Source organism: Diadema setosum, chromosome 1 (assembly GCF_964275005.1).
Source record: "Diadema setosum chromosome 1, eeDiaSeto1, whole genome shotgun sequence".
NCBI classification, from domain to species: Eukaryota; Metazoa; Echinodermata; class Echinoidea; order Diadematoida; family Diadematidae; genus Diadema; species Diadema setosum.
The window spans coordinates 28,169,577-28,184,142 of record NC_092685.1 but is presented as its reverse complement, the minus strand read 5'-3'; the positions used below and the strand labels follow the sequence as shown (position 1 = coordinate 28,184,142).

At 38.5% G+C, this 14,566-nt stretch overlaps 1 protein-coding gene across 1 annotated transcript in view; it reads right to left on the bottom strand.

Moving 5' to 3' along the window:
• Positions 1-14,566, bottom strand: part of LOC140229062 (dual specificity protein kinase CLK1-like) — a 119,060-nt gene that overhangs the window by 91,588 nt on the left and 12,906 nt on the right. The window lies entirely within an intron of this gene.

Sequence of the window (14,566 nt, the reverse complement as noted above, 5' to 3'; positions counted from 1 at the left end):
ATGGTTTGGTTGTAGAGGCATATAGGCCCTAAATTTACTGCTTGATTTCTGTTGAAAATAGTACAACCTCATTGCCAATGCATGGGTTATGAAAAACACAACAAACAAATATTGCACCAAAACTACAAACAAATTAGTTGAGATATTTGTTTGCCTCAGCCATCTCTGTGAGTTTGCCTTTGCTTAACTCCTTGGGTGCTATGGATACAGACTAGCATATAGAAAACCTCATAGCGTTGTCACATGTCCAAAGCCCCTGACACAGAAAGGGGTTAATGATTCATTTCCTGTACAAGTTTATTGATGATTTAATGTCCTACCACAGAAGTCCATCAAACCTGCTTCACCATGCTAAGTTTCTTAAATGCATTGGCATGGAGTTCAGTAAATTGAAAATAAAAACAATTTGAAATTGACGTGCTGGCCTTGGATTTATGAATTTTTTTATGTATGAAATAATAATGTCATGGCTAATCTCTCGTAATCACTGTACTTTTTGATCATTAATATTTCAAAAGCCTGTCTCCTCTTTGCACTGCTAAATGGTCGGACAATGCTTCACCTTCATTCATAATCTATTCAAAGCACATTCATTATTCCATCTTTTTTTCTTTCTTTTTTTTTTAATAATTCCATCCTGGAGTGCTTTGTGTAGTGGGCAATGGAATGAGGACTTTCAGAGGCCTTTGTATGATTGCAGCACTTGCTGTTTGCAAAATCACAGACAGAAATCTCATTGAGAAGTAAAACACCCCCACCCCTCCAGTATCATTTGTGACCTTGCATCACAAAACCAGCAAAAAGTAGCCAGGTGTGGATTGGCAGCCTCTGAAAGAGCAGACTTTAAGATTTAAAATGATGTATATTTACATGGACACACAAAATCGTGAAGATGTTTTTCAATGGTCGTCAAATTCACACTATCAATCCAAAAGAGCGTGAAGTTCATGAAAATTAACGTACCATGAATATCTCTGCATTTACAGTAGCACAAATGACATCATTCAAATACATAGACTTGGTGTATACATCCAGCTTGAAATTTGGTGATGGCAAATAGAAATTGAGAGCGGAAAAACAACAAGTGGCTTCACCTTTTTAAGTACTCTTTGTCTTACTTTGTTTTTGGATATCTCATCCATTTCAAAACCAATTTTCATTACATAAACCTTTAATTTCTCTTAAAATTGTGTGATTTTTAATATTTCATGCAAGTGGTTTCTAATTATCTTGGAGAAAGTTAAAAACCTGAATCCCCATCTCAACTACAACTGAGACCATCTCTTTAAAACGGGTCCAGACAATGGTGGGAAACAAATCAAGGAATTTTAAAAGTATGTTTATAAACAACATAAAAAATATCAGTGTGGAAGAGGAACTCACTCAGCAAGGGGCCTACCACTAGCGCCACCAGCAAAACTCATTTCCATAGTATCTTCGTGACAGACTTGTTAGCATGCATCCCATGATCCCTACTTCAGATAGGCAGACTTTGAGCATTTGCAGTTTTTATTTCTTCCTCTCTTCATCTCTCCCCCCCCCCCCCCACCTCTCTCTCTTCTTTCCTGTTAAAGGAGACCTCTGGATGATTTTCAGACTTTTACATTTGAACAACTATAAATTAGTTATACTGAGTACACAGCATTTCAGAATGTATAGTGATTGGGATGAGGAATATTAATGTTTTCAAAATTTATAACAAATTGTAATGAACAAGGATAATAACACAGCAGCCTCACCATAAGAATATATGAGTTGGTAGCTTATGTTGGAGGGATGCTCAGCCGAGGATATGAATATTCTGCTTTAGGATTTTTAGAGTTTACTCAGTTTAGGATTAGGGTGAGGGTAAGGTTTAGGGTTAGAGTTAGGGTAACGTTAATCTTGGTTTCCTGGGGTAATAAACTGAATAAACTCCAAAAATCCTAGAGCAGAATAGTCATATCCTGGGCCGAGCATCACTCCAACATAAGCTACCATATGAGTTGGGGCTCAAGGAAGCAGAACAAAAGAAAAAGGCATGCATAGAACAAGGAGGTTTAAGAGATGGAGTTTCAACTGGCTGTAATTATTCAAACAGTTGTCACTTTTCTATTGATGTATAAAAGAATTCCACAGGTGCATCTGTGCCTTTGGTGGTGGGGTTTGATGCCACCGTCTTGCTGAGCAATCTGAAGATTCATTTTGAACGTGAACTTAATGTTGGCTATATTTTGCTTGTTTATCCATTAAATGAGACGAAATCTCACTTAATGATAAAGCTCATTAAACAAAGGTCAATCCCTTCAAGAAATATGTGCAAAAGTGTAAATCAGAGCTGTATAATGTGAAAGTGTTTAAAACTGTACCCTCCCGGAAAGCCGGTTTTATCACTTTTCCACTTAATTCCTCCAAATAAAACTGATATGGAATAATCTTCGAGTATAATTCTATATTAATAGATATATCAGATTAGTGGCCTGGCACGGCCAGTCGAGTAATTTTCATTTTCATTTCAGCATTTTTTGTGCAATTTCTATTCGCGCATCCCCGTGTCTTTACTATTATATACCACCTATCTTTTATAAGTAGGGATGGCGAAAAGTAATTACCATCACAAAGACATATTTTCATTAGAAAGTGGCTGATGATTATGCAATGAGACAAGAGTCAATTGTCTTCCTATCTGCGCGGCAGATCCAGTTTGCCACATGCTTCAAATACTTTCGAGCGGCGGCATCGAACGTGACTTCAAAGGAAATAATGACAGTGTTGTGACTCCATTCTCTTGAACCTCCTTGCATAGACTCTCTGCACAGGTGAACTTCTCTGCTCAAGGACCACAATAAATTCCACAAATCTATACATACATGGAGCTGTCGATTTATGTACTACACATGATGTGAAATTATGAAAATTGTCTCGAATGCCCCTTTAACTTGAATTTCTCTCTCTCTCTCTCTCTCTGTCCCCCTCTCCCCATCAATCTATCTATCCCTTTTTTCGGCTGAAACTCTCTTATCTCCGGAGATGACAAACATTATCCCAATTAAAAGATGGAGCCTGCCTAATCTCGGGTGATGAATATTCACATCTGCACAAGCTGCTACCAGTGCCCCTCTCCCCTCTCTCTCTCTCTCTCTCTCTTTCTCTCTCTCACTTATCTCTCTGAAAAATCTACCAAATGGTGGCATTATACTTTCTTATGATATAACTTTCTTATAACATGTTGGACCAATTTGATTGAAACATACACATTTCTATTGATTTGATATCAGTTTTTTGGTTTTTTTTTCACATCTCATGTTTGTAGATGTAGTTCTGTAAAGCGCCATGAGCACCAAAAGGTGGACTTAAGTGCTATACAAATAGCCACTATCATTATTATTAGTATTATTATTATCATCATCATCATCATCATCATTATATTTATTATCATCATTATTATTGTGATTACAGTCATCAAGTTGAACATAATGTGGGGTTCAAATTTTATCTACAAGACACTGGCTCCAGGCACAGACACTTAGACCCTGTTTACAGTGCAGGGCTGGGCCGAGCCCGGGCCGAGCCATGGCCGAGCCCAGCCTCAGTTGTGGTACTTGGCCCCGCAAATTTGTCCGTTTACAGTGTCAGGTTCGGCCCAGGATTTTAATTCAAATCTTTCAATATTTTGTTGTAGTGGCGCTCTGCTTGTAAATAAACGACTATCATTGAAAGCGCGCCGATCGCAATTTGGTACCGCATTTGGCCCAGTTTGCGTTTACAGTGAGAAAAGGCTGGGCTCGGCCAAGCCTACCTCAAGAGCTTGGCCAAATGCGCGGCCGATTTTGGTACCGCATTTGGTGTTTTGCACGTTTACAGTGAAATGAAGGCCAGGCTCGGCCCTTTCACTCACTGTAAACAGGGTCTAATTAAACAGCATTGAACATGGCATGCTTTTAAGGGTGCTAGCTTGGGAATGAATAGTGCAGTTTGCAAGCTACGTCATTGGCTGCAATCTACTCTATTATTACACTTATGATACATACAATGTATATAAATTATATATTATATCAGTCATTACAACAGCTGAGTGAGAGGATGAAAAAAGTCATTCTTTGACATTACGAAAGTGCATTGTATCTTCATCACTTTTTGCAAAGCACAAACCCTGTGTCAAGATGCATAGCTGGCATATGACTACTCATCACTAAAAAGTAATGATCATTACTCTGCCAAAAGAAAAGTGATAAATTAATAAAAAGATGAACAAGTAAATGTATTAATGAGGCCAAAAGAGTGAGGTCTTGTAGGTCATTGAAATGACAAGGACATCGCTTGTGACAGATGAGAGTCGATTTACACTATTTGCTCTTGGTTATGTCCGGTCCCATCTGGGCGGACACCCATGAGAACTCTTGATGACAAGGGGGCGTGTTTCTACTGAAAGATAAAAATTTGAGGTGACACGCGGTGATGCTGGTAACACCTCCAATTTTTCTTCCGTAGAAAAACATTGGGAAGCGGGCGTTGTGAGGTGATCAGTTGTTCACCTTTTTAGGTGGTCGATGCGAAGTGATGTGAGGGATGATTTTCGGTAGAAATAGAGCTGGTAACAAAATTCATGGTGCAATGCCAGAAAGTCTCAAATTCTTACCGAGACTAAATTGTACTGTACTGCACTGTGTGCCTTTTGAGTCCCAGTCTAGATGTCGCCATCTTGATTATTTACTTTCCCATAAGGCAGTGCATGACCCAATCTCAACTTCCTGGTTCACCACCAACTGCAAGCTCCCTCGCCTCGCATCCCCCCGCATTACCACGTAGCACGACATGTTAATGCTCGGTAGAAACAGTTCGGGTCGTAGCTATACACGAGGTGATGCATGTGACAAAAATTTGCAGTGTACGTGAGGTAATGCGTAGTGTCCAGTAGAATCACACAAAAAGACAGAATGATACTGTAATGGTCTGTTTCAAGGATAGCTTTTATCATTTCACACTTTTGAAGAATATGCAATGTAGTAAATAGATTTTCTGTGCTTCTCTGCATGAAAATGACTGCAGGACCACACTTCTAATGATCTGGTCATTGAAATACCACCAACAACAAAAAAGAAAAGAAAAAGAAAAGAAACCAAGAAAATTTCCTGTGATATTTTTGGTATCGCAAAAATTTTGCTATCATTATATCAAGAGATATTTTTCTCTTGCACTAAATTTGCCTTAAGAGTACTTGAGACTTTGCATGATTGACATTTTATGATGGGCAAAAGAATAGCCAAATTTTCTAGGATTAGATTTTTGTGTGAAACACAATAAAAACAGCAATAGCTTTTAATATACAGCTACAGCTTTATTAAGGGGAAATCAAAGGTTTGCTCTACATTGTATCAGTCCTGTAAAGCCATACAGATATCTACCTATATAATGTCAAGTCTGTGCTTACACAACTTAGCCAATTATTCAACCAGCACTGTCTTTGTCGCTGGCATTAGTGACACTAGTGCATCTTCTGCTTAGTCAAAACCCTCTGTGGAATCACGCAAAATAAGCTGGTGCACGCAATAGCCGCGCACTCTGCGAAAACCAAGATAAAGGCACCTGAAATTTGACACCAACTTAGGGCATCTCCGCTCGGAGCGTAGCGTTCCCCTAATCAAGATTAGACCCGAAGTGTTTTGAGAACACAAAGAAGCCAGCTATCTATCAACACACACACACACACACACACATACACACAAACACACAGACACACGCACACGCAAATAAAGGTAACAAAAGATGACAGACTTTATGACATCTCTGCGATAGTGTCTCCTTTTCTCCCGGGGCAAGAAGGAGATCCCCTGGGAAATTTAGCCGAGGAGGGTATCCTCTTTGCACCACTGAACCTAAATCTAGCAGTTGGTAATTGAGAGAAACTTGAGGTAGAGAGAGGGGAGAGAGATGGGACAGTGACCACGTGGCATCCCGCAGAAATTGTTTGCCCACTGACATCAGCTGATGGTCTGTTCATTTCTGACCACTAACTCATCTCGGTGATTTCAGAGAACTTAAATATGAGAACGTAAAATCCCTCCACAAACACACTAACATTAACCAATTGAGGATGGCCTGATTTTGCTACAACGCATTTCCCGTAGACACTTACTCGAGTACATTCGTGACTCGTCCTCAATGGGTTAACCCTAGCTACCTCACTCTCACAATAAGGTGCATTGACATTCACACACTCTTTCTTGGATTAATCTTTGTGGGGAAATCTGGCTGAAGTGCGGAACATTTCTGCAATGCCGCAAAGAGAGATTTGCGTTGCATATGGACAAGCAGCACTGCATTCCCAATTGAATAGTATACAAATAGTGAATGGTCGTGAGTGCAATGGTACAAGATTTCTCACGAGGTGAAAGATAGAGGCGCTCTATTCAACTGGGCGAAGCCGAGTTAAATAGTGCTCCTCATCTTTCACCGAGTGCGAAATCTTGTTCCACTGCACGAGTAAAGACCATAACACTATTTGTTTTATACAACACCTCAAACGTCAACAGATTTGGTACTCACGGATTCTTGAATTTAGCACAGAAATGGTAACCATTTTCCGTGAAAGACGAACGAGTAGCCTCACAGTCGCAGTCACCGTGTACGTACGTATGCGAAACGAAGTTGTTTACAAAAATGAGTGTCAAAAGTACACGCTTGTAAGCGTGCTTGTAATTGTTCAGTGCGCGCGGCACATGTTTGTTTATTATGACATCAGAGCCATGCCATGGAACTTTTTGCTCAAACAAAATTGCACGGCTGACAGCCAGAGCGTGCAATGGAACTTTTCACTAAATGTCACGTGATGGGCAATCGACCAATCGGACAGCTACATTCTAAATAGGTGTTGTATAATAAATGATATAAATGCATCATACAAGATTATATGGCAGACAAATACACTAATTATACACGGTACATGTTTGCTTTGCTGTAGCTGAAAAGAATTGGTGACAAAGGATGCTATACATGCTGGGGTTCTTTCTTTTTTTTTTCTTTTTTTTTTGCAGTGTTGAATTTTGAGTTTTGTAAGTCAACTGATATTTCGCAAAATCATGACTCACAAAATCAACAACTCATGAATATATACCTTCTGTAAAACAACTGCATTGTACACTGTTTGATACTTCTTTCACATTTCATCAATGGGATTCTTGATTGCAAATTCAACCACTGGAAAACTATTGTATGTGTCCCCGATTGCAAAATATTACATTCACAAAATATATGGTGTATAAAATAGATAAAGTGGAACAGTAATGGGACAGATTATGTGAGAATATCTTGTTAATTTGTGCAGGAGACATAATAAGCCAAAGAGATGCTCAGTTACAGATCATTTCATTAATTGTGCTTACACTGCTTTACTTTCATACAAGATTTCATCAGGGATAAGTCCTGTCACTTGACTGCCTAATTCATTGTTTCAAAGCGCAAGCATATGGCCAGAAACACCTTCCTCAACCCGCTGGATATCTCGCTGAGAATGCTTGAGCTGTTGGGCAACCGGCAGTTGAGAATAAACATCATGAAGTTGCCATGCACTTACTCACTGTCACATATTCTCAGCTGTCTTCTGGTCTTCATGGATAAACGAGAGAAACTTAAAGGGATAACTCAATCACAGACTAGTGAATGGACAAGATATAATATTCCATTAGAGTTCAGGTATGGGTATTTAACGCATGGTACCGTACATGGTATATGAAAGCGTAATTGTCAGATGGAAATGAAGATTGTGTGAGGGGAATCAGCTCAGAGAGGGAGAGAGAGCTGACCGATCCAAAAACAAAAAGTCAGTTAGAACGAACGGGCTCTCAAATCTTAACAGGATTGCCATAAATCATAAGATTCATGCTTATGACATTCATAATTGACTGTAATGGACATGCGATTGGCCAATATGAAATTACCATGCACGCTACTGACGTGCAGGAAATTTGTACCGCTGAAAAGTCAATCTAATAATATAAGGGGATATGGTACAGTGAACACACTGCCGCTTTGTATGTGACGATTGGCAGACGATGAAAATCTGCAAATGCTTAAATGTGTAAAGCACCGTTTTTACTGTTTCAACACAGTAAGCGCGCAACTGCAGGCAACTCTTTTGTGACGTGTGCCTACTGATAACGCTTTGTATCATGACAAATCTGCCATTCTACCGCATTGCCAATGTCATGTGAATGCAGTTGTGTCTTGCTCAGTATTTTGAGAATGGGAAGAGAAGATATTTTGTTCTTTCTCTCTCAAAGTTTTGACCTTTTTTTCCAGATGGACTACAGATCAAAAATTGAGTGCATACAATATTTCTGGACGCTGCATCGATCACCACAGCACAGGAAGAAAGCCTAAACGCAACAGGCTCTTCCGGTCATCGTTCGCATTCATTCCTCCCTAGCTTTCAAAGCCCCATAGCAACAGTAACCATAACATACAAACAAATAAACAAACTCAACGAGCGGGATGGGATCATGTTGACTTTTATGACTTGGTTGTTAACACTCAGAAGTAAGTACGCATCGCTAGAGACTGAAAGCAGATGGCAACTTAACGACTTGACTGGAGTGACATGAAACCAATATTTTTTTTAAAAGATAGAGACATCTATATTGGCAACAACGAAAACAACCATTTGCTTTTTAAAACGCATATGTTGTCATGGTACTCTCCAGTAGTATACTTGCTCGTTATCATAAAGTCATCTGACATGGCATTCTGTAGTATTGAAATTTTGCCTGAAACCGTTGTCACAGGTCACATTTGTTGTCATGGTACTCGCCAGTAGTATACTCGCTCGTTATCATAAAGTCATCTGACATTGCATTCTGTAGCGTTGAAATAATTAAAATCAAAATAAAAGGAAAACTAGACCAAACTGACTGCAGCATGCAGTCAACTACTGCATGATGACTTAACCTTCTCATGCAATCACACTTGCCTATAGGTACATGACCCTCCATTTACATTTCGAAAAAGTTCATCGATCTTGATTACTAACCTGAAGGACTGACCTTCAGGTGAAATATTTCCAACTCATGGCTATCCATAACACCAAATAACGTCATTATTGGACTTTCCTTCTGCAATTTATGGTAGGAAATGACACTTTAAACTTTCAGTGATCTTTGACCTTTGCTTTTTAGGCATAATCGAATGCACTGTTCAGTTTTATCCTTCCTAGAAAGTCATATTACCATTGGACATTCCTGGCTATGTTTATGGCTTGACAGAGACATTTTAATCAGTACATTGTCATTTCATCTTGACCTTTGACCTTTCATTACTGTCCTGCCATGTAAAGATGTATTTATACTTTTTCCATACTTACTTTTCTGTCAACTTTCAAAGTATGCATTGATGTCCTTAGTATGATATTCTACTTAATTGTACATATATGTGTCTTATTATATACTTTATGATTCATATTGTGTTGTGTTTTTTTTTTGGTTTTTTTTTGCAAATTGATAAAAGTAATGTAAGTGTAATGCATGCTTTGTATTTTGTTTTACTTTTTGTTGGATGAAAAAATATATACATATTATTGAAACTGAACTGAACTTAACTGATGTATCCATCCTACCATTCTACCAAATTACATTACCATTGGTCACCATAGCTGAAATTATGGCAAGGTAAAACATTTTTTTTTTTCAGGACAATCTGTGATCTTTAGCCTTACTGTCCCTCGGATAGGACATAAAATGGAGGTCCCGTGTATGAGAGAGTAATAACGCATGCACGTGAAAGATCCCGCTTCATTCATTCATCGCAAAGAGCAGGGTGTCTAACCCAGTGAAGTGGTCCCACCTCACATCCAACTGGACCCCATGGAAGACCAGCTTAACGTAGCTGAATATGGGCTATCCAGCCATCTTCGCAGATGGAAATTAACAAACAAACAAAACAAACAGGATTTTGTCTAAAGTTTAATCAGAATGTCTACATGCAACATATCTGAACTATGAAAGTATTATGAAAATCCATCCGGATATTTTTCTTGAATTTTATTCACATACTTCACTGCTCTAACTTTTGATTACTGATTAAACTCTCAATTATGTTTTGATGTTTTATTAGCAAGATCTTGAAAAAAAAAACTAATTTCACTTTGTTTTCTATTGTTTTGAAAGGAACAAGGGTTAAATCTATGCCAAGAAAAAGAAGCATGTCCAGATTGTCTTTAATGTTTTCTTGATGATTGTAATATCCAAGTTTACTGCACACAAGACTCCAAAGGGTAAGTACAGGTGGAAAGGTACATGTTCATGCTAGTTGCAACATCACTGACTTTAATCTTGACATCAGATTCTGCTACAGAGCTCTGTAAATATACATAAAGGCATGAGGGAATTATCCCCAGATCAATATCATATTCATTCCCAACCGTTGCCTGGGAGAAGAGGCATTTCCAAGAACATCGTGCTTCTTTCATACGTTTTTCTTTTTTTGTTCTTTTTTTTTTTTAGCATATGACATCGTTGCCCTCATGTTTTTTGCATAGTCAGATTGACTTGGACGACACAGGGTAACTCTTCTTTATTCCCTACTATCCATTGTTTCCATTCTTCCGTTTAAAAGAATAAAAAATCCTCAATTTACCTTATATGTTTCTCTCTCATTTTTTCCCTCCTTTTTCACTTCCTAATCAATTATCCTTTTTAACCGAGGCCTGAGAGTGAATGGCGGCCAAACACCAATGCAGACTTTTGCGACAAGTTAGGTACCTGACGCCAAGCTATTGATTACCCATCACATTCATAGAGGGGATAGGAAAGTAGATTGATTGTATGTATACCCAGACACTGGAAAGGAGTGAGGGTGGGGGGGGGGGTGGGAGAAATCAAACTTGCTCGAGCAAAAGATTCTCGTGAGCGATATCAAATGACGGCGTGGGGTTCAAGGAGAATTCACCCGAGAGTCAATTGCCCCTGACAGGTTTTCCAGGAAATAAGTGCGTCGCAAAGACGAGAGAGTATCGCATTATTATTTCCCGCCTCTCCACCATTTCTTGAACGTGCTCATAGTTCCCATTGCACACAGAGTATAGAGTGCCCAGTGATAATACTGCTATAGCCGTGACTTGTTTTTGAAACCCTTAAGCTGTATAAAGTTAGTAGTCTCATTGCTGTAGTGTGGCTTGCTCAGTAAACTTTTATTAATTACAGCGATGATGTTGATGATGATGATGATGATGATGATGATGATGATGATGATGATGATGATGATGATGATGATGATGATGATGATGATGGTGATGATGATGATGATGACATTGATGATGATGATGATGACAGAAATATTCAAAAAATTATCCACATTGCAAGGACTGGTCATGGCAATGCTGACTATGATCATGAGATCAGAGAATGATAATGATGACAACAATATCATCCTAGTAGACAAGAAAAAGGTGCATTTTTTTTTAATGAGGTATAGCATGACTTCACGAGCTCCCTTCTTTCTGCAGGTGTAAACTTAGGGAAATCTATCATCATTCCGCCTCCTTGCACTTGGGCAGATAGAAAATTTCAAGGCAACTTTGAGCAAGAATGATTGCACATTATAATGCATATTTATCACATCATCTTTCAAATCATTCACTTCCAATGAATTCTCTCTCGCCCCTCTTTCTTCGCCTTTCCGTCTGCCTGTCTGCCTCTCTGTCTCTGTCTGTCTGTCTGTCTCTCTCTCTCTCTCTCTCTCTGTCCACCTAGCTGTTCCTTTGCAAGGCAGGTGATATGTCATTCTACATAGAAACCTAACACAACACAAACATTAAGTAACCATACTAGCTGTGATAAGTGGGAACTATTCAAACGACATTTACTCCAACCATCCTTTACTCTTTGTATTGAAAGCAGCTGTAGTGGACATTCCCACATGATAAATCTCTCGAATGCTAAACTGTTTATTGTCATTTGGGTGATATGAAAATGATTTGATGATAATCATATGCTAACTATTAGGTAAAACCAAAGAGTGACTCTAAGAACTAAACCCCTACACATGCTTTATATCATGAGTGTATGAATTGTCATATTAAAGCATGCATTGGGCACCCATATTGTGAGTAAGGCATGCTGCAAATATTATGGATAATGCCTCCATCTACTGTATTACTTCTGAATCAGAAAAAAAAAATGAATACAACAGGGTAAAACGGATTGAAAGGAGTTGTTTTTTTTTAGTACCAAATTACAGCATCATGAAAATAGATGCACCATTGCCTTGCAACACATTGCGACATACATTTGTAACTGTACAGCACTTTCCCTTTGAACACTGACACTTTTAACCCGTTGAGGACGAGTCCCAAGTATACTCGGGCAGGGGTCTATGGGAAATGCGTGTTGTAGCAAAATCAGTCCGTCCTCAACGGGTTAAAGGGACTGTATTGTGGAGACATTGAGATTGTGAAGATTGGCAATTGGAATATATTCAGGAATCACTGTCATGCTTCATAAATATGCTTGCAAAACAAGCTCTGGGAAGCGGAGGAAGAGGTTACAGACTTCTTTCAGCCATCCTCCTCGTCCCCTTGTGTAGGATTCTTACTGTCAAACACTTCTGAGCACATATTTGCTGATGGACAAAATTTTATCTATTCTAGCAGGCCAGCGCAAGTCATGGTCATTGAATGAACCACAGTGATCAACGAATGAAGATCAAGTCAATTGTAGAACCATAATATCTACCAATCACTTCCATAAACATTTCATTTAAATGTTTCATTTAATACACATGAAACATTTTTTTCCCTTATCATATCAAACTTTGTATACATGTATAATTTTCAAATCAAAATTCAGCATTATGATGAAAATATAAAATCAATGGCATTCCCCTATAATCCACTGGTTTGAAATCTCCCATTACCACTTTACTACAAATCACATTTACCATTTCCATAAATCTTGAAGCTTGCATGCTGTGGCTGCCTCGGTTGACTCGTCTCCACAGCAAGGCAAAATGCAGGATTTACAGTACGGTACCCTTTGAATCTTTGATTAGCACCAGTTACAACAGCATAATTGGAATGTCTCCAATGAGTTTGTCCCTTCCCCTCTAACTTATCCCATTGGGATCACCTCCAGTCTTCCCAAGCATTTATTTCTTCAGTCTTATCCATCTCATATCACAAACAAAGACAACACAATAAGTGTATATAACAGTAAATATCATTTTTTGTAAACAAAAAGAAAACAAAAATGTAGGTATAGAAATACATTTGTAATGCGCCGAGTCTTTCAGTATGATTAACCCCTAGTGCAAGAAAGTCCCAATAATAATCATGCACATATTTTTAGGATAATGAAAATCACTTTTAGCATACACTGGAGTATTATTTTATTATTATTATTATTTTTTTTTTTTGTTATTGTTGGTCATTACACCAGCTCTAGTCCACAGACGCTGCAATAATAACATGCATGACCTTTCTTATGGAAAAATGCACAAAACACCTACACTGTAAAGCCAGTAGCCATACAAATGTGATAATAAAGGGAAATTTAATAGCAATGCCCTAAATGTGACCATTTTGAACAGATACTATAAAAAAAAAAAATTGAACACTGCTACTGCTCTTCAATAATAAAGCCACTACAGCCAAGTGGAAAGTGCTCCTGTGTTATAAAAGCCTGTATACAGAAGACACACTTTAATTTCTGCAGTTTCAGGTGATGATGATAAACATGTCCAGGTCTCCGCTTGCACGGCAGACAGAAATAATTTTTCGGTTTTGGAGGAAATATTAGATTATGGGACATTCCTTGCTGCATGCTACATTCCAGCAATCCAATAAAGAATTCGCAATTGTGCAATCAGGCCTCCAATGAAAAACACAGAAATGAGAGAAATAGGTTTTTGGAACATAAATAGAGCTCATCTCGACAAAGCAAAATATCATCAACATTGTACAAACCAATACCTTCTCTCTTTTTCCCTCTCCTCCTTATCTATTCCTTCCATTCATCCATTCGTCCATCCATCCATCCATCCATCCATTCTGTTTAACTATCTGTACGTACATGAATCCATGTAGTACTCTTTCTCTCTGGGTACCACACAGATAGTTTTTTTGTTTTGTTTTGTTTTTTTTCAATGGAAGCCACGATAGCATGGGGATGATTCTTTTTGTGTTTTTTTTCAATGCAGCCAAATTTTGATTGCTCCATGCATTTTTTGAGGGCTTTTTTTTTTTCTCCTAATCCAGTCCCTCTGCACAGAGGAACTGTTGTGGATCTGTGGAAATGACGATGGACTCACAAGATCCTAGGTTCAAGTCCCATAGCAGCAGTGATGCCCCCCCCCCCCCCCCCCAGTCAAGGCACTTCATATCTACTGCTTTAATAGACCTTCAGAGGAGACCTGAAGCTGTCAGTCCCATGGATATTTGCACACCATTCATTGCCTTCTTGGTGGTCAAGTACAACAAGTCAATTCAAATAGAAAATTCAAATTCAAAATAATATTTTGTTGTGTATTTCTCACAGCACAACCACTTAAAATAAAAACTCAATTTCAAAATAATATCTCGTTTCGCACGGCACACCCATTT